We start from the raw sequence: 21,767 nt of genomic DNA, 5'->3' as shown, positions 1-21,767 counted from the left end.
ATGAAGTAGTTTTAGATTTTGTCAAATGCTTTTGCAGCATCTAATGAGCTGATCATATGTTTTTTTTCTTTCGGTTTATTTATATGGTAGTTTACATTGATAGATTTTCATATGTTGAACCATCCCTGCATCTCTGGATCGAAGCTGACTTCATCATGGTGGATGATTTCTTTTGACATGTTCTTGGATTATGATTTGTCAGTATTTTATTGAGTATATTTGTATCAATGTTCATGAGGGATATTGGTCTGTAATTCTCTTTCTTGGTGGTACATTTATACAATAGACTACTACTCAATGGCAAAAAAAATGATATCTTGAAATTTGCACACAATGGGATGGAGCTAGAAAAATACATCCTGAGTGAGGTAACCCAGACCCTGAAAGATGAGCATGGTATGTACCCACTCTTAGGTGAGCACTAGCTGTAAAGCAAAGGATAGGGAGACTATAGCCCATGACTGCAGAGAAGCTAAGTAACAAGAAGAACTCTAAGAGAAACTTGCATACATCCCCCTGGGAAGGGGAAACAATTTCCTATGAAAATTGGAAGCTTGGGGTTGGGTGAGAAGGAAGGCAGAAGGGAAAGAGGAGGTGAGAAGAGGAAGAGAATTAGAAGGAACTGGATAGTTGAGATGAGAGAAGGACAGAGCTGGAGAACAAGGAAAGAGATATCTTGATTGAGGAAGTCATTATGGGCTAGCAAGAAACATGGTACTAGAGAAATTACCAGGATTCCACAAGGATTACCCTAGCTAAAACCCTAAGCAATAGTGGAGAGGGTGCCTGAACTGGCCTTGCCCTGTAGTCAAATTGATGACTATCCTAAACGTCATCATAGAACCTTCCTCCAGCAACTGAGGAAAGCAGATGCAGAGATCCACAGTGGAGAATTGGGCTGAGCTCCCAAAGTCCAGTCAAAGAGAAGGAGGAGTGTGAATATGAGCAAAGAGGTCAAGACCATTATGGGGATACCCACTGAAGCAGCTTACCTGAGCTAATGGAAGCCTACAAATTCCGACCTGACAGCAAGGGAACCAGCATAAGACTAAACTGGTCTCTCTGAGTGTGGGTGACAGCTATATGACTAGGGCAGACTGTGGGGTCACTGGCAGTGAGACCATGATTTATCCCTACTGCTTGGTTTGACTCTTTGGAACTCATTATCTCAGGAGGGATACCTTGGTCAGCCTAGATATACTGGAGAAGCCTTGTTCCTGCCTCAAAGCAATGTGCCAGACTTTGTGGACTCTCAATAGGAAGCCTTATCCTCTTTGAGGAGTGGATCGGGGTGGGATGGGGTCATGGGTAGGCAAAGTGGAAGGAGTAGGAACAGGAAAAAGAACAAGAACTGGATTTGGCATGTAAATTGAGAAAAGACAGTTTTTTAAAAATAAATAAATAAATAAACAAACAAATAGAAAAGAAAAAGTAAACAGGAACTCCATAGGATTGGTTCTGGCTAAACTGGTTGTATTTGTAGAACTGACAGAACTTTAATGGTCTGCAGGAGGATTGATCAAACAGAACCCACATCATCCATTCCCAAAAAAACTGGCCCACTTATGAGTGTCATGAAACCCTCAGGCTTCATATAGTTCAGTGTGACAGAGTCATGAGTGATGTAATACCAATATTTGGATTACCATGAAACCAGGCCAATTTTGTTCTATACAGACACCCGGAAACTTCAAGACCCTGATAGATGGGTCAGTCAAACTGCCTCACCCAAACCATTTGCTCCTAAATCTGTAATACACAGACACACACAGAGACACGCACACACATATGCACACATGCATGCACACACTCATGAATGCATGTGTGCACACACAAGCACAACACACACACAACACAGAACACACACATGCATCTTCATCTTCACTTTTCTCTCCATCAGGGAATCACACAAAGACACTGATTACCATGATTGATGCAGCATGGTCCATCACAGCCCTTGTCTTGGCTGAGTTCAGAGACTTATCCCTTTCAACACATTCCTAGAGTTGGAGAATGTGTGGAAGACAAGAGGGAGTTGGACAGGATTGGCCCAGAGGGACATGACTCTGTGTCAGAACTTGATTAGAGAGGACAGTCATCAGCATAGGTACAGGGGAGCTTGTCCCTATGACCAATTTCTGTGTGTTCTGGGCCCAGGGCTCTTGATGACACAGGAGAGGTGACTTGCAAGACTGCTAGGACAGTTCAAGCTACGTAAGGACTGGATGGACAACCTGGGTCCACAGCCAGAGAGGGCCAGGATAAAGATGAATACATTTGTACCAGATTCAGTCCAGTCAATAACAGGTTTCTATGTCTGTGGCATGTCTGTTTGTCTGTGTATGTTGGTCTTAGGGGGGTTGTTTCTAGAGGGCACAAAGGAGTCACTTCTGGGTATGGTACATCTCAGGTAATAATGAGAAAACAAAGGGGACTGGTGGAGATGGTCCAGTGTGGTCATACCTCGGGGTTGTAAAATTTGTGAGACTGGTCCAGGGTAGTAGGAGTTAGGAGTTAGGGGTTCATGGAGTATGCCTGTAATCCCAGCTCTATCAACAGATTCAAGAGGATCAGGAGGTCAAGGTTTGTAGGGATAAGTCCCGCCCCTTAGGGGGCGTGTTCGCCTCGGGCTAATGTCTGCCCATAAATTTGGCTAGCGTGCTCCGAGCTGTCTCTTCTACTTTTCTGGTCTCCGCGGGAACGGTGGTTCTGTAGGTCTATTTCTACATTAAAACTATATATATTTTTACAAACTGTCTGCATTCGTTTACGCCACTACATTTTGGCGTCCAACGTCGGGCTATTTTGCCCCCGACTCAAGCGGGTAGCCCGCTAGCTAACACAGCACCCTCCCGGGTGCTGTTTTTCAGTTAGTGACTCCGGCCCCAGTGCCGAGTCCGAGACATACTCGGCCACACAGGCCCATTCTGCCTGCCTTGGCTAAGTTTTACAGCGGAACCCCACTGCCTGAATTAGCGGAAGCTCAAGTACCTGCGGTTTTGCAACAAAAGCTGCCACAGCGGCAGATTTGGTCTGACACAAAGTGAATTGGCAGGGCAGCGGTGGCACACGCTTTTGATACCAGCACTTGGGAGGCAAGGGCAGGCGGATCTCTGTGAGTTTGTGGCCGGCCAGGCAGTGGTAGCACACGCCTTTAATCCCAGCACTTGGGAAGCAGAGGCAGACGGATCTCCGTGAGTTTGAGGCCTGCCAGGCAGTGGTAGCACACGCCTTTAATCCCAGCACTTGGGAAGCAGAGGCAGACGGATCTCCGTGAGTTTGAGGCCTGCCAGGCCGTGGTAGTGCACGCCTTTAATCCCAGCACTTGGGAGGCAGAGACAGGCGGATCTCTGTGAGTTCGAGGCCAGCCTGGTCTACAAGAGCTAGTTCTAGGACAGGCTCCAAAAACACAGAGACCAACAACTGGAAGGAACCGATCATTGCAGGTAAAAAAATTTTTCTTTTATAAATAAAATGTCTGAACACATTACTGTTCAAGAATTTAACAGTTTTTTTAATTGTACCATGTGGGAGATTTTACAAGAGGTGTCTATCACGCCACCTCTATGGATCCTTCTGGGATTCATAGTTTTCATTGGCACCAAATGGTTTGATAATAGAAATATGATAAAGTCTTTACGAGACGAATCCAGGATTCTTAAGGCAGAGATTGAACGCTTAAAAACAATTGAGAATGATAACAATCTTCTCAAGAATCAGTTTGGAGTTCTCCAGGCTGATAACAATCTTCTCAAGAATCAGTTTGAAGTTATCCAGGCTAATAACAATCTTCTCAAGAATCAGTTTGGAGTTCTCCAGACTGATGTTAAGGAGAAATTCATTACTATGGAAGAGGGAACAGCTGATCTGGATCGTAAGGTTCAGTCCCTCTCTGTAGGAACTGAAACATTAGTGGCTGATATTAAGGAGAAATTCATTACTATGGAAGAGGGAACAGCTGATTTAAACAATAAGATTCAGTCCCTTTCTGTAGGAAATGAAACATTAACTGAGAGAATCAAAACTGCTGAATGTGACAATCGGATTTTGTCTAAAGCTTATGACAGATTGACGGAAAGATTGTCAATACAAGAAGGCATGGTTTATGCCATAAAAATTATGTCCAAAGATGAGATGTTATCTCTAACGGACAAACTTCATACTTTAGAATCCTCAATGAAGGCTTTGGAACATAATTCTGGACAGGATATTCAGACATTGCAGAAGGCAATGGTGAATAGAATTGAAAAGATTGAGGAATTTCTAAATTCTGATGAAGAAGAGCAAAGGGTAGAAAGGCAAATTTTAACTACATCTGTGGGTAAATCTCTCCGGGACAATTTCCACAAAGCTCTACCTACAGCTCTACCTGCCTTTCCAGTAATAACAACAGAGAAGGTGGTTGGTTCCAGAAACCCTAGGGTCATCAAGGAGGATACATGGGAGCCTGTCCGTATGAATGACCTCAAGGAAATTAAACAGGCTGTCATGACTTTTGGGATGCAAGCCTCTTTTGTTAAAGAGATGCTAAGATCTTGGGCCACGACAAACAGAGCAACCCCCTTGGACTGGCTCCAGCTGAGCTCTGCAGTACTTGAGAGTGGACCGCAATTGAAATGGCAATGCTTATTCAGGCAAGAGGCTAGACTCTTAGAACAGCAGGAAAAAGCAAAGGGAATTGACATTTCCCTAGATAAATTTCTAGGTGAAGGGCTCTTTTCCGACCCTCAGGAACAAGCTAATTTGGATGAAAACACACTCTCCATGTGTACTACAGCAGCCTTAAGGGCTTGGGACAGGGTACAAGACCCAGGACAGAGAATGGAATCATTTGTCAGAGTTAAACAGGGTCAGAGAGAACCCTTTAGTGACTTTTTACAAAGATTAACTAAGGCTGTACAAATAGGGATATCTGACCCAGAAGCAAGACGTATAATGATTGAGTCTTTGGCTTATGAAAATGCAAATGTGGAATGCAAAAGGATTTTGGGGCCTTTAAAGCTCAGATCAGCGCCTTTGGAAGAATGGGTCTTGCATACAGTCAATGTTGATACATTTGATTATGGCACTGAAGCATGGGTAGAAGAAGCAATTTCCAATGGTAAAAGGAGACACCAGAATACCAAATGTTTTAATTGTGGCAAAATGGGTCATATGAAAAGGAATTGTAGACAACGGATTTTCAGAAATAATAATAATAATAATGCATCTTTCAGAAATAATAATAATAATGTATCTTCTAGAAATAACAGAAATAGGAGGACTCACCCTGCAGGTTTATGTAGAAGATGTGGAAAAGTCAGACACTGGACGAATGAATGCAGGTCTACAAGAGATAGACAAGGCAACCTGATACAGTCGGGAAACGTGAGAGAGGGGGCCTCACAGGCCCCCATGGCAAACATGGTTCAGTCATATCCAGTTTCTGCAGAGAACGTGCCTCATCAGGACAATTAGGAAGCCCCATGCCTACTGTTACAAGCAATAATGATCAGAAAGATAAATTACGTGTGTTTTGGCAAACTTCTATAAATGATCAAAGACCTAAACTGAGAGTGTGTGTAAATGGCATTTTTATTACTGGCCTGCTGGACACAGGTGCTGATGTAAGTATCATTACCCCAGAATCTTGGCATCCGTATTGGCCTCTTCAGAATGTAAATGTTCAGCTCCTGGGAATTGGAACCCTATCTCGAGTAAGGCAGAGCACGAGATGGGTTAAATGTATAGGGCCAGAGGGACAAATAGGAAAATTAAAGCCATATGTAGCCAATATCGCAATGAATTTATGGGGTCGTGACCTATTACAACAATGGAATACCGAAATTAACATTCCTGCTACTTCTAGAGCCTATAGTTCTGAGAATAATATTAAAAGATATTACAAACAGAGAAAACCGGCCATTCGGGCTGTACAAGAACAAGCAATTGATGTCCCTTCAGAGATACCAACCAGCCTTGCCTCTAAAATGGTTGACTGAGAAACCAATATGGACAAAGCAATGGCCTTTAGCTGAGGAAAAGTTACAGGCTTTAGAACAGCTGGTACAAGAACAATTAGATGCTGGACATATAGAAGAATCTACCAGCCCTTGGAATTCTCCTGTATTTGTGGTTAAGAAAAAATCAGGTAAATGGAGAATGGTGACAGATCTCAGGGCCATCAACAAGGTTATTCAACCTATGGGCCCTCTGCAATCTGGAATTCCTTTGCCCTCTTTATTACCAAAAGGATGGCCTCTCATAGTTATTGATTTAAAGGATTGTTTTTTCACTATACCTTTGCAAAAAGAAGATAGAGAAAAATTTGCCTTCACAGTGCCTACTTATAACAATTCTCAACCTTCGAGGAGGTACCACTGGACCGTTCTCCCCCAGGGTATGTTAAATAGCCCCTCCCTGTGCCAATATTTTGTGAACCAACCATTGCAAATAATACGCAAGAAATTTCCCAAATCTATAGTATACCATTACATGGACGACATCTTGTTATCCGATTCAAACATGGATACCTTGAACAGACTGTTTGAAGAAATAAAGATACTTTTACCTAAATTGGGATTGCAAATAGCTCCTGAAAAGATTCAGAAGGGAGATTCTGTTAATTATTTAGGTTATAAAATAGGTTTGCAAAAAATTAAGACACAAAAAGCACAAATTAGGAGAGATCGCCTACGGACTCTTAATGACTTTCAAAGACTGTTAGGAGACATTTCCAGTCTACGACCAGCTATTGGAATAACACCTGATCTAATAATTCATTTGAACAAAACCTTGGATGGTGATAAAGATTTAAACAGTCCCAGAGAATTAACAGCTGAAGCAGAAAAGGAACTAACAATGATTGAGGAAAAATTACAACAGGCACATGTGGACAGGGTGAATCCAGAGCTCGAATGTATTCTTGTCATACTACAATCAAAAATTTCTCCTACAGGAATTTTAATGCAGAGAGATGATATTATTTTGGAATGGATTTTTTTTTACCACATAAACCAAGTAAGAAACTTAAAACTTATGTGGAAAAAGTCTCTGAGTTAATTATAAAAGACAAGCTGAGACTTCGCCGACTAGCAGGCATAGACCCAGCAGAAATTATAGTGCCCTTCACTGCTGATGAACTAAAGAAATTATGGGAAGATAATGAACCATGGCAAAGAGCTTGTGCTAATTTTTTGGGAGACATTAATAACAACTATCCAAAAAGCAAGCGGCTTAACTTCATAAAGAGAACTTCTTGGATTCTTCCTCGAATCGTCCGTGATGCTCCAATAACTGGAGCCCATACATTCTATACTGATGCCAATAAATCAGGGAAGGCAGGTTACAAATCAGAAGACTTGGATAAGGTGGAACAAAGTCCGTATAATTCTGTCCAGAAGGCGGAATTATATGCCATTCTTATGGTGCTAAGGGATTTTAAAGAACCTATTAATATAGTTACAGATTCACAATATGCAGAAAGAGTTATTTTACATATTGAAACTGCTGAATTTATACCTGATGATACTGAACTAACCTCATTGTTTCTCCAGGTTCAAGATTTGATCAGGAACAGGCTTTGCCCTATGTACATAACACACATCCGATCCCATACGGGTCTGCCAGGTCCTCTAGCACAAGGTAATGCAGAAATTGATCAATTACTGATTGGTAGTGTGCTACAAGCCTCTGAATTTCATAAAAAACATCATGTTAATAGCAAAGGTTTGAAGAAAGAGTTTTCAATTACATGGCAACAAGCTAAGGAGATTGTAAAGAAATGCCCTACTTGCTCTTTCTATAACCAAACGCCACTGCCTGCAGGGGCTAATCCAAAGGGCACCCAAAGGAATGAAATCTGGCAGATGGATGTGTTCCACTTTGCAGAATTTGGCAAATTAAAATATGTTCATCACACCATTGACACTTATTCAGGCTCTCAGTGGGCAACTGCTTTAAGTTCAGAAAAAGCTGATTCAGTAATCACTCATTTATTAGAAGTCATGGCTATCATGGGTATACCTACACAAATAAAAACGGACAATGGTCCTGCTTATGTTTCTAGGAAAATGAAACGGTTTTTTGATTATTACAATATCAAGCATGTTACAGGTATACCATACAATCCTACAGGTCAAGCAGTCATAGAAAGATCAAATCGAACTATAAAAGATATGTTGAACAAACAGAAAGTGGTGGAAAACACCCCCAGAAATAGGCTACATAATGTTTTGTTAACCTTGAATTTTCTCAACGCTAATGAGAAGGGAACAACGGCTGCAGAAAGACATTGGATAATGGAAAAGTCTACTGAACTAAATCAACCAGTTTATTTTAAGGATGTGCTGACCTCACAATGGAAGCCAGGATATGTGCTACGCTGGGGAAGGGGTTTTGCTCTTATCTCCACAGGTGAGGAAAAATTGTGGATACCATCAAAATTAATAAAGGTTCAGTTTGAAGAAGAGAAGCCACTTGGAAAAGATAAATAACAATTCTTTCATAAGGATGGCGATCATACTGATGGTAAGAAATACAGATGGGTTGGAGGCAGGGTTCTTTTCTTATCTTCACAGGAAAATACTCATCTTCAAAGAAATTGAGGGACCCTGAATATTTAATTACTGATGGATGGACACATTTTGTAAGTATTAATTTTTATTTATATATCTTATTAAACATTTCTTTATAAATATATAGAGCTGGTTTTGAAGTTGGACTCTGGCTCAGTCCCTCTCCAATTCCAAGCCTGTTAGTAAGAGAAAAACCCAGAGTTTCTGGAGTTTCTGTCTCATGTCAAGAGCCATGATATGGGACAGAAAGAAATATGAGTTTAGAAAACATCCTTGCTTTTCTTCATATCTATCATACTTTTCATTGAATATATATATATCATGCCTTTTATTGAATATATATATGTATGTATATATATGTCTATATGATTAATGTTTAAGTTTTTCACAATGAACAATGAGTTTTTCCCGAAGTGACATTTGAAGTTTCCAGGAAGAAGATGGGGCCCCACAACAACAACTCTACCTGGTTGATATGACATCATGATACTGATAGCGCTACTATAAGACCTGTTTTGGATACCAGCTGCACAAGACAATCCCAACTTGGTTAGCTGAAATGGTGCACATCTTGTACAACATTCTGGCCAGACCTCCACAAAATACTCAGAGACTATTTGCAATTTTAAAAGACATTGATCTTGAAATTTAACCATCATTTTACTTTCACAGGATCCCCCAGAAAGAACGTCGCCCCCATGACAGCTGGAAGTAATTCTAGAGGATGACGTCCCCTCTCCCAGTAAAGTTTACCCCTGGGTTTAGGGGCATCATTTAGGGGTTGGGCGGTTGGGGGAGGAATTTTATAAGCTCAGGGATCATTTTGAAAAAAAAAAGAGGGAATGATGGGATAATAGATTTATAATTGTGAGTTACTGCTTTTAGACAAATATATTGGTATCAATTCTTGTATATTGAAACAAAGTTAAATTATATTGACTATTGTATGCATGCATGTTTCTATGTCTGTTTAAAACATTTTTATGTATTGACATATATTGTATTGATATATATATATATATATATATATATATATATATATATATATATATATATATATATTGTATATATTTACCACATTGCAATGTACATTTCTACCTCTGATATATTTATATAATGTTTGTGTATTGATATATATTTACCATATTGCAATGTATATTTGTACAGTGTTTATATTTGGAGGTCATTATCCTCATTTGTTACACAGTTGTTTATTGTCTTAGTCTTTAAGTTAGATAGATATTGAGAATTATATAGATAAATAGTCATCTAAGTTTGTCATTTATAATCAGACTAATCAGGTTCTTTAGATATATAGAGATTATACTCAGTATAGATAGATAATCTTCAACCTCTTCAAAGAGCTGTAGAAAATGGCTTTTAATCTAACTCAGAGTTTTGTGGTAGTGAGACACAATTGCTGTTGGCAACACCGCTCTATTCCCGAGAGAATGTTGAGCACCAAAGACACTCCACCTGGAGCCTTTCTATTTGGCAGAACTGGCCTTTGGGCAAAGAAATGCCCATACTTCAACCACTGACACAGATACAGAGCGTGCATCAATGGATAAAACAGGACTGTCATATCCTGCCAAGACAGGGTAAGATAGTTTTGAAAAGTTCCTTGCCTTTAATAATGGTATGTCAGTTATGTTAGGCCTTAGCCAAAACGGGTTGACTCAACATTGCAAACGAGACTTTGGGTGATTGCCCAGGTAGTCAGTTGTCTCTGTCAATTGTTGCACATTTTGGATATATCTCGTTTGTTGAGTAGTGTTTATTCCCTTCTCAGATCTTTGACTGAGTTGAAGATTATATAATTGTAGTTACTCTTTACATTATTTGGACTCCTTGAGATAGAATGTTTAGCAAAGCTTTTGTTCTCAATATTGTTTGTTATATTTATTATTTGTTGTTATTGTATGTAGTTGTATTTGGTTTAGTTCTGTCTTATTTAGACAAAAAGGGGAGATGTAGGGATAAGTCCCGCCCCTTAGGGGGCGTGTTCTCCTCGGGCTAATGTCTGCCTATAAATTTGGCGAGCGTGCTCCGAGCTGTCTCTTCTACTTTTCTGGTCTCCGCGGGAACGGTGGTTCTGTAAGTCTATTTCTACATTAAAACTATATATATTTTTACAAACTGTCTGCATTCGTTTACGTCGCTACAAAGGTTTTAGTTGTCTGTATGGGCATTTTCATCAGGAATGACAATTTAGCAACATGAGTTCATGCTAACTTTGGTTGGTAATTGGAGAGAACTTAAGTAGTCGCTAATGGTTAGCAAAATGGAAAGAAAAGGAGTACAGAGAGTGGGACAACTTGTGAACATTCTCCTTCAGTCTGCTTAACTGCTCACTACTCTTCCACACCCTAAGAGAAACTGACACTCGCTTGCCTCATTAATGCCACCACTTAGGACGAAACAAACTTGCTAAAAGACATTCCCACTCTATGCCACCAAGTGGAAACATTTGCTAAGCTCTGCCTAGTCATTTATTTCTGAAAACAAGTTTTACTAAAATAAGGGTTTAAATATATTGTATTACATTAAAGCTGTAAAGGAAAAATAGAACCAAAAACCAGTTTGTTCCTTCACATGGCATTGGGCAGCTCCTGCTAGTGAGTTGCAGGCTTTATATCCAGCTAATGAGTGGCATCCGTTTGGTATTTGTTCCCTTGCCTAAAGTACAATGGGTCTTAGGCTGTTGTCACATTCTGTTATTCAGACATCTCCAAGCTAGGATATGTCTGGTTAAAAAAAATGAACATGGTGGCAAGCCAGATGTCCTATCACCTCCCTGGAAGGAAAGTAGCCATTTCTGAATTTTGCTGACCTAGTCAGGTTAGGCATACATGCAGTACAAATTCTAACAGGTCTTAGTTAAAAAAAAAAACCTGGAGTGTAATATGAGGGGGCCATTTGTTGGGGTTTTTAGTCCCACCCAGTTCTCCACAGCAGGCAAGTCACAAAGAAAATCACACAGAGATCTATATAGGTTATAAAGCTGATTGGCCCATTAGTTCAGGCTACTTATTAGCTCTTGCAGCTTATATTATCCCATTATTCTGCTCTATGATAGTCATGTGGCTCAGTATCATTTTCAGTGGGGTAGATCACATCCTGCTGCTTCGGTGGTCTGGGCAGGAGTGGGAGGAATCAGCTTCCTCCTTCCCAGAATTCTCCTGTTCTCCTTGCATCATTTCTACTTCCTGTTTGGTTTTCCCACCTACACTTCCTGCCTGGCCAATCAGCATTTATTTAAAACATGAATAAAAGAATACAGACAATTCTCCCACACCACTGGATATTAGGGGGTGAATGTTGAAAGATTAGAGAAGCAGAGCAGCCAGCCACTAGTTCTTAGCTCTACGAATTCCTCAGAACCAAGGGGGCAAGATCCTGTCTCTACAAATCCTCAGACTGAATCCCTGTACTCTTTTCTCCTCCTGCCTTATATTCCTCTCTCTACCCTGCCAAATCCCTTCCTGTCTCCACCTTTCTAGTGCTGGGATTAAAGGCATGTGGCTCCCAATTACTGGGATTAAAAGTGTGAGTCACCACAGCCTGGCTCTGTTTCTCTTTTAGACTGGCTCAATTTTGCTTAGCCGGGAGGTCTTGAACTCACAGAGACACCGCTGCCTCTGCCTCCAGAGTGCAGGGATTAAAGGTATGTGCCACAACTACCTGGCCTCTATGGCAAACTAGAGGCTTAGCTCCGCATTCTGATCTTCAGACAAGCTTTATTTGTTAGATCAGAAATAAAATATCACATTTTACTTTTTTTCTGAAGTAAAAAGTAGGTTATAACCAAGTACAATAACTACACATAATATACACAAGTAATAAATATATCAGCAATGTCTAGTCCACTGGCATTTGACAAGTTCAGAGAAAATACTCCATCATCTATCCTATCTGGTAAGTCCAAAGTCTTGTACCTAATTCACTTTCTATTCTAACTTGCCTTACTATCCAAAACTATCTTTTGATATCTCTCAACCTTATACATTTTGCACCTCTTTAGTGAGTCTCTTTTCTGGGTCTGGTCAATAAGGAAAACTATAACTATCTAATCTCCAACTCTCTGAATATGTGTGGGGGTGGTGGTATCTGTGTGTGTGTGTAGGCATGTGTGCATGTCATGTGTATGTATGTGATTTTGTGTGTTTGTGTGTATTACAAATTTAGGGGCAAATTGTTTGGGTGAGGCAGTTTGACTGAACCATCTATCAGGGTCTTGAAGTCTCTGAGTGTCTTTAGAACAAAATCGGCCTGGTTTCATAGGCAGTCTGAATATCAGTGTTACATCACTCATGACTCTGTCACACTGGATTATCTGAAGCCTGAGGGTTTCATGACACTCGTGAGTAGGCCAGTATTTTGGGAATGGATGATGTGGGTTCTATTTGATCAATCCTCCTGCAGACCATTAGAGTTCCGTAAATTCTACAATGACAACCAGTTTAGCCAGAACCGATCCCAGTGGGGTCCTGCTTCCACAGGTGTCTTGGGCCTTGCCTCACCAGGTGCACTGAGTAGAACAGGGCGGGGCTTAGAAGAAGCACCTCAGGCCATCCTAGAACCGGCAGGGGACAGTAGTGTTGGTGTGGGTTTTGAGACGCCCCAGGAAGCCATGAATGACCCTGGCAGCAGCGCGGGTGACTAACCAAGCAGCATAGAAGACCCGAGTAGCCTCCCAAGCTCTGGTACTCAGGCCAGCAGAGATGGTACCAGAAGAACTGAGGACAATGCCGGTGTGCCTAACGTTCCTGATTGCTCTGGAATCCCTCAAGGTTGTGAAGGCAAAGACGACGAGGGCACGTTGGTGGAGAAAGCTGCCCTTGTGGAGAAGCCACCACATGATCCAGAGGAGGGAAAATGCGATGAAAGCCAATTCCTGGAGTTGTATCCTTTATGACGTTTGTGACAGCCACTGAGGGATATTCTGGAGGTAGCCTGAGATGGCCAGGGAGAAGGTTGGGGGCCCAACAAGGAGACGTCTTGAGGAAGTGTTGTTGGATTAATGGGGGAATCAAGGGCCATGGAGGAGGCAGTCTATGTGGAGAGCACCCAGGGACAACAAGACGGAGTCACCTTAACAATATCCCCCACCAGTGAGCTCAGGGTGCCTTTCCAGTCCTTCATGGATGCAGAGATTGCACGCTTGTACCTGATGCGGAAAGAGGAGTCGCTGGAAGGAGCAGTTCACAGGGAGCTCAGAGTGACTGGCAGTAACCTCAATATGTAAGTTAAAGAAGGGGAGGAGCCTGCATGGGGACAGTAGGCAGCCTTTCCTGTCTCTGCTGAGGAGCCTACCCCACTGTACATCGGCAGACACCTTAAGAGTCACTGTAAGGACAGGGTGTGGTGAGCAGGGCCTGTAGGAGCAAGGAGACTGAGGGAGTCCTAGAAGGATTGTATTCAGTGTCTCCAGGGAGGCGTAGGGGAGGAGTGGGCCAAGGGGAGCATTTAATGCCTTTCCCTCTCCCCTCATTTTTAGTCGAGTAACTTCTGAAATCTCCAGCCTCCTCCACAGTTCTGTCTCCTCCCTGCTCAGCCAGCTTCCCACAGTGGCGACTGACCGGAGGTTCTTTGTGCCTTAGTTCTTCAAACCTCACCAGGGTTAGAGAGAGGGCTTGGGCTCTCAGTTTGCATCTTCCTGCCCTAGACATTGCACCCTTCCCTAGGGCAAAGACTCTCACAGTCCTTGCTTTAGTGGAGAGGTGTTGTAATAAGAGCGGTGGGGCTGCATCCCAGGCACCCGGCCGCCCGCACGGCTAGCTTTACCCGAAATAATTACACGGAAACTGTATTCTTTTAAACATTGCCTGGCCCATTAGTTTCAGTTTCTTATTAGCTAGCTCTTACATATTGACCTAACCCATTTCTAATAATCTGTGTAGCCCACGAGCTGGCTTACCAGGAATGATCTTAACCTGTGTATGCCTGGAGTGGAAGAATCATGGCGACTCCTGACTCAGCTTCTTTCTCCCAGCATTCTGTTCAGTCTACACTTCCTACCTAGATTCTACCCTATCAGAGGCCAAGCAGTTTCTTTATTACTTAACCAATGAAAGGAGAGATAGAGAGATGACCCTCCTCCATCAGAGAGGGGAGGGTGGTGGTGGTCATTGTTTCTCTATACCTACCCTCTGATGGCTAAATGTTTGCCAGCATTGAAAATAGAATAAAATTGAGAGACTGGTCTGTGTCTCTGTCCAGCTATCGCTACTCCAGATTGGCTCATCTTCAGCTCTACATTGCAGGAGAGCCTCTGGGATTCAGACGCTCAAGTAGTGCAAGGTGATTGCAGGTAGATTCGAAAATGTATTATCTGTTGTGTCCTGTTATTCATTGTTTGTGACCACAAACACTTTATAATGTGTTTGAACTGTTGAAGTCCAAGACATTTCTGATATGTGTAGAAATGTCATGGGTAGAAAATCATGACATGGTTTGAAATGTTACCTGTGTGACAATAACAAAGCTAAACCAATGGAAGGAAGGGCAATTTTTACCTAATTGGTGAATCTCTCTCAGAATCAAAATATAGGGGGTGAAATCTGAAAGATCAGAGAAACAGAGCCATCAGCTACTAGTGCTTACCCCATACAAAATCCTCAGAATAAATGGGGTAACCTGTCTCTTTAAGTCCTCAGGCTGAATGCCATGCCCTCCTGTCTCCTCCCACCATGAATTCCCCTCTCAGCCCAGCCATATACCTTCCTGTCTCCATCTTCTTAGTGCTGGGGTTAAAGGCCTGTGATCCCCAAGTACTAGATTCCCTCTGCTGGCCACTGTGGATAATGCATGCATGTCGTGCACAGACATACACGCAGGTAAAACACCCATTCACATAAATTCATAAAAATAGGATAAACCTTAAAAATAAAATAAAAACAAACATGAGAAATCAAAAAGAGTTCAAGGATGACTGCCAAGGTGCTCGTACTTGTTGGAGAATAATATGTGTGACTGTCTCCTTATGTTCATATTGAGATTATTAGGAAATTTTGCTCTCAGAGGGGAACTCATTCTGTAGCCTGAGCTGTAAGAATATGTAAGAGTTAAATGTGCAGAAAGAAATAAGGACATAGCTGACCTTAACACCTAGAGAAGCTTTATTGAATGTCAGAGAGGTGGCATCTCAAGTTTTGGCCACACAATCAGGGTACAGCACCCAGACACTCAATTACCAGAGTTCAAAAGAATGAAGACTATATGTTTCAAGCTGGGGGATAGAGAAGGAGGAATTGTATTTGTTTAGGGAAGAATGGAGAAATTAGCTGTTTTCCTTAGACAAACTGTTTGTTTTTGAAACAGTGTGTGGGGTTGTTTTTTACAACCACTGGGGGTTCTCAGTCGGATCAGCAACTTTTATGTACAGTTCTCAAATAGCTGGCTTTTAGAACTTTGAGCTCGGCTTGACCTTGGTTTTTTGGGGGGAGGGGGAGGAATGTTTCTTTACAGGTTACCATCAAATACATGATCCTCTTGTCTTTGCCGTCCAAGAATTGGGATGTTCCAAGCTTTAAGAGAAAGGCTGGAGATTCAGAGGCTCTTAGAATGCTACAAGAAGACATAAGCCTAGAGACAAGGCAGGAGTCTGGGGAGGAAGAAAATGGGAGTCTCAGTGATAGCACGGAAGTCTGGGGAGAAGACAGTAGGCTTAGGGCGAGGCTAGCAGGCTGCAGGGAGATCTGAGGTCATGAGGCGGGTGGAAAACATCAGGAGAAGACACACAAGAAGGCAAGAGGGTAGGAAGGAGTACAACAGTCCAGGGGAAAGGTTAGAAGCTCTGAAGACTAGGAATCTGAGAAGGAGGGTAGGAAGCTTCAGAAGAGGGTAGGAGTCTTGGGAGGGATGAAGGGTGAGGAGATCACATGGCTAAAGGAGATGGTTAGTGTCTAGAGAAAGCTCACAGGAGCAGTACAGGTAGGAAGGCAGGAGACAGCTGAGATAAGCTGGGAAGGAATGCTGGAGTCTAGTAGAGAACAGGAGAATCAGGGAGTAGACAGGAAACTAAAGGCTGAGACAGTGATGAGCTAGAGGGCACAAGGCTGGGAGGAGGCATAGGGATAGTGAGAAGATAAGGTGGATGTGAAGAGTCTGGGAAAGAAGACCAGAGACCGGGGACACCTGGAGGATGAGTGAGAGCAGGAGGGTCAGTTGAAATGTAGCACAGTAGGTTTGGAGAGGCCAAGTGGGTAGAGGGTTTTAGACGGGGCAGCACCCTGGCATAACTGTGGCCTGGCCAAGCTGGGAAACAGAAGAGGTAGGTGAGGCTTTCCCATGTTTCCTGGTAGTGCTTCCAGGGTATTGGGTGGCTCTGGCATCTTGGAGGGTCAATTCATCACCAACACACAGACAGGGAGCCCCTCCCACCCACCTTCCAGCCTCAGTTCCCTTTTTTGTAGAAGCATCCTGAGATGTAACCTGAACCCTGAATGGGCCAGTGAGCCCCCAGGAAGGTGCTAGAAGAGGAAATATTTGTCCATGGGTCTCCCTATGTCAGGTGGTCAGATAAAATGGACAGTTCTTTTCTGAACCAAACCTCAGGTCTGTCCCCTTCTTTGCATGCAGGCCCAAGGGTAGTCTCTGCAGCTCTGTGCAGCCCTTCTCCAGACTGCCTCCTGCACTCTTGGGGATGGGGCAGGGGACTGTCCTCTGCCTGCTCCTCCTGCTCTCCCTCTTGCTCCCCTAACCCAGTCTGGGGCATTCCTGAGGCCCTCTGCATCTGCAGACAGAAAAGAACAGGTTACAATCGTCTCTTTTCCCCACAGCCTGCTTCTCCCATCCTCCCTGTCTGCCCAGCAGCACCTGCGATGACACTGGTGAGACCCAGAAGCCCATCTTCCAGCCATGAGCAGCCTGGCAGCTGTGTGCCCCAGGATCTGGGGATGTGGGAAGGATCCAGCAGCAAGCATCTGCTGTCGGGATAGGGTAGAGAAGCAGAGTGCACAGGAAGCCAACTCTGAAGGCTTTTTTGTTTTCAAGCCTTGCTCTTCTGGGTGATGGCTCCCTTCTGTGATCATTTCAAGACGGATCCCTATGTAGAGATGCCTGCTTCTGTTCCTGACCAGCCCGGGGAGCAGCTGAGTGAAGAACCTGCCTAGAAGAGGAAGGGCCTTTCTGGTAGAGGCCTAGAGAGTGGTGGGGTTGCTCAGGCCTTCTGGCTCCACCATAGAAAAGATGCCAGTGTACCTCGGGCACTGGTATCTCCTAGCAACACGGTGAGGGAGACATATTCCCTCATCTCATGAATACAATGGGGCTCAAGGACCAGGCTGGGTTTGCCCTTGTTACACACAGAAGAAGGGGGGGCTCAGCCTGCCTTGGACCTGCATTTCCCCCATCCCTTCTGTAGTGTTTTTTATGACTTGGAAGGACACGGGGTGAGGAGGGAGAAGAGAGCTGCCAGGGGGCCTAGGGAGAAAGAGAGGCTGTGGGTTAGGGTAGCTGGGCATCTGCCTTTCCTTGGAGTAGACTAGAAGACAGGCAGATGTTGAGTTCATGAACAGAGAGGAAGATTCAAAAACTTTTTGAAATTAGTCCTCCCCACCTCTCTGGTGCTTGACCAGGGCCCTCCGAGCAGTTGTGTGGTAGTGGACTGCAATGATGACATTGTGGTTCATGGGAAGTCGAGGAGCTGAGACCCATGGTATGGCCCTGTTTCTTTGTTCCCAGGCTTGTAGCCCCATCCCAGGCATCACATGGGAAAAGCTTCTCCTCCAGATATACTGAGCATAGTCTGTCCAGGAGGCCCTTCTTAGGCTAGCCTCTCCAAATGCCCAAGGATGGCCCAAGGGATACTTTTACTATGTCTCCTACACTCCTCAAGCTTCTCTGGCACTGGTATCTCAAGGTCCATGCATTCCATTCCTGATACGGAAACCTTCAGCATGCTGGTCAGCCTTGACCTACTGGGAGAAATGAGTATGGAGATGGAGGCCCTGCCTTCTTAGACCTCCTGCTCCAGGAAGCCCCTCCCTGCTCATGTCCAGGCATGGGCTATAGTGTGAGGTCAGAGGCACTGGCAATGGACTGGACTCTGGGCCAGTAGATGCGGGTAGAACCAGGACTCTGCTTTGTGTTTGAGTCCCATTCTGGCCCTGAGTAGTCTGTGAGCCTCTGCTTTCTCTGCCCCTTTGTTACTTTTCTTCCTCCACGGTGCCCTGGCTGTGTGATGGGGTCGTGATGCACTTTATCTCCTTGCAGTCTGTACTGCAAGCAGAAGAGCTTCAATCAGCTCATAGACTGGACCCGGATGGCCATACATTTCCATGTGTGATGAACTCTGCTCTGCCAGCACTGTCTGGTCAGAGATGCCATTTCTGATGTTGACACATGTTATTGTCTCTCAAAGTTAAAAAAAAAATCTTCTAGTTCAGTACAGCAAATACTGCCTGGATGCCTCCTGTTTTTCTAGGATGCCATACCGTACCTAGTGTGGGGAAGTGGGTGGTGTGTGGGACAGCACTGTCCAAGCCCAGCGGGGAGCATCCAGAGAGCTGAGCAGGGAAACTGCAGCTTCAGAGCCTCCTCCTAGACCACTCTTGACAGAACCACCACCCTCTGCACCCCCCACACCAAGTGGGTAACAGTAGAGCCAGGCCCAGGATGTTCCAGTTGTTCTCATTCAGTGTTCAGAGAAAGAAGCTGAAGCAAAGACTTCTCTTTCATTCCAGGGTCTGGACTCAATGTGTTTAATTCAAATTGAGCCTGAAGAGAAAGCAGAATTGCAAGAAAGTTCTGCAGGCCACTCTGTGCAGCCCAGAGATACATCTGAAGGAGCAGGTGGTAAAGTACTTACTGCTGTCTGGCCAGGAGCATGCGAGGAACTCATGACAAAATGAACCACCTGATACAAGCTGGAGCTGAATGCTGTTGAAACTGACATACGATCATTTCATGGTATGGGGGAAGGTTTTCATTACAGAAATGAGAAAGAGAGAGAGAGAGAGAGAGCAACCAGAGGCATCTGGAAGAGTCCAAAACATGAATGAAAGTAGGCAGAACATGGCCAGCAGATTGCACCTGGTCAGGGCAAGAAAGGGAAGAAAGTTGGGGAATAGGAGAGAGAAAATATAGCAAGAGAAGCAGGAGCTTGTCTCACATACAGGTAGTGAATACACAGGAGGAATGGCAGCATTAAAGGAGGAATGAGTAATGGGCCAGAGAAGTCATTGAACTGGAAGGAATGTTGCACAGGGGAGGTTGTGAGAAGGGCTTGGATGAATGTGGAATGTGGAACAGGTACTTGTGATACCCACAAGCACTTTGTGCTACCAGCATACACTGCTTAATATGCTGGTAGGAGCCACAGACAGCCACATGTCCCTTCTGCCAGAGATAAGGGAAGGATGCTTCTCATTGGAGGGGAACTGGCTTCACAAGTTCCTAAGGAATGCTAGATTTTATCTAACACCTAGAAATCCTCCTGTTTTCCAGGCTGAGCTCATTTCCAGATGTTGGGATAGCCATTTGGAGCTTAGAGGATTGAAGTTTCCTTTGGACCTGAAAAGTGACTGCTTTTCTCTCATGACTTTACCTCTGTTCTCTCAGAACTCCATTCTGAGGGGTTACCAGAGAAGCCAGGAGCCCAATGGCTGAGGTGAGGTGGGGCTTAGCAAGAGGGCAGGAAGTTCAGTGTAGGGGAGGCTGGGGGAGGTCAGACAGCAAGACTGTGAGAGACTCCCTTGTGGGGGCTGGGAAAAAGGCACCCAGGAGGGCAGGATGCATTGTGGGAGACTAGAGAAAGTCAGGAAATTTTTGTGTTAAGGTAGAAGCCTCAGGAGCAGGACAGAAGACTCCTGGGTGCTGTAGAGCAGGCAGAGGGCTCCAGAGGGTTCTGTAGACCTTGGGGACCATAGAGGGCTCAGAAGAAAGACAAAAATCTGAGCAGATACCCCGGAGTCTCGTGGGGACAGTAGGAGTTCAGGTAGGAGCAACTGAAGGCTGGGAAGGTAAGCAGAAGAGTGGTATAGAAGGTAGGAAGCTCAGGGGGTGTAGGATTCTGGGAAGGGTGACAACAGGCTGGGGGATGGTAGAGTGGGGAATGATAGGAGGATGGTCCATGCAAAAGTCACTAAAAAAAGGGGCAGGAGGCTCAAGGAAAGGTTGTACTGTGCCGAGGGTAGGAGGGTCATAGAATGGGCCTGAGGGCTAGAGAGGCAGGGAGGAGGCTAAAGGGGAAGTCAGGGATGAGAGAGGTAACTGGGGGAGGGTAGAGGGTTTAGAAGGAGGGCAGGAGGCACAGAGGAAGGTTGGGAGACTGAGGAAGAGAGCCAAAGGCTCAGGGATACAGTACCTGAGACAGATTAAAAGGATCAGAAGACCATATGAATCTTTTAGAATGAGCAGCTGGCTCAGAGTCTGTAGGAGGCTGAGAAAAAGGCAGGCAGAGCTCGGGGACATATGCTAGGGAGGGCAGAGGGCCAGGACTCATGACCATACTGTTAAGGGAAAATGGTGTCTGGCGTGCAATAGAGAAGACTGAGAAAGGTAAGCTGGATAAGAAACAGGTGGGTTCATAAGACTGGGGAGGACAGAAGGATTTGGGGTTAACAACAGGCTGGAGGGGAGAATGGGTATCTGGGCTAGGGCAGAAGGGTAGGGAGCATGGCGGGAAAATGAGAAGGAATATGACAGAGTGAAGAGAATGGTAGGGGCTCATGGGAACAGCCTACGATGAGGAAGGCAGGTGTCATGGAGGGTATGAGGCTGGGTTGGGGGGACGAAGAGCAGGGCTGAGGGAAGACTGAGGAATAGGCTGAAAGGACAGCTGGGAGCTGAGAAAAGATGGGGAGACTTCAGGAAGAAGGAGCAAAGAGGCTGGAGAGGAGAAGGCTGGAGAGAAGGACATATGGGTGAGGAGGGCACAACGAGGAAGGATGTGAGAGGCAGAAGACTAGGTAGGGAAGGAGACTTGGGAGGAAGGAGAAGGCAAGGTCCCAGGCTGGTGAGGACTGCCAGTGGGTGGGGGAAGGGCAGATGGTAGGTGAAGAGGGCAGAGGATCAGGAGAAGTTATGAGGTTACAGGTTGTAAATCTATTGAGGAAGAAATTATGGACAGAGGGAAGAAGGGGATTGTGGAGGGCAGAAGACCTAGGAGGAGTGCAGGAAGCTAAGGAATATTGCGGGAGTTGGGGTGGGGTCTAAGAAAGTGTGGGAATAGGGAGAGGAGTGTAAAGTAGAGCAGAAGCTGGAGAA

The 21,767-nt window shown here is 44.4% G+C and overlaps 1 protein-coding gene across 1 annotated transcript in view; it reads left to right on the top strand.

Annotated features, from left to right (window-relative positions):
• Positions 1-18,870, top strand: part of LOC142840721 (small integral membrane protein 10-like protein 2A) — a 228,756-nt gene extending 209,886 nt beyond the window's left edge. Inside the window, exon 4 of the transcript XR_012908959.1 lies at positions 18,774-18,870. The gene's annotated coding sequence lies outside the window, so the exon portion shown is untranslated. The remainder of the gene's footprint in view (positions 1-18,773) is intronic.
• The last annotated feature ends 2,897 nt before the right edge of the window (positions 18,871-21,767 follow it).

Source organism: Microtus pennsylvanicus, chromosome X, assembly GCF_037038515.1.
Source record: "Microtus pennsylvanicus isolate mMicPen1 chromosome X, mMicPen1.hap1, whole genome shotgun sequence".
NCBI lineage: Eukaryota > Metazoa > Chordata > Mammalia > Rodentia > Cricetidae > Microtus > Microtus pennsylvanicus.
The sequence above is the reverse complement of the archived record's forward strand: the minus strand, read 5'-3'. Positions and strand labels throughout refer to the sequence as shown.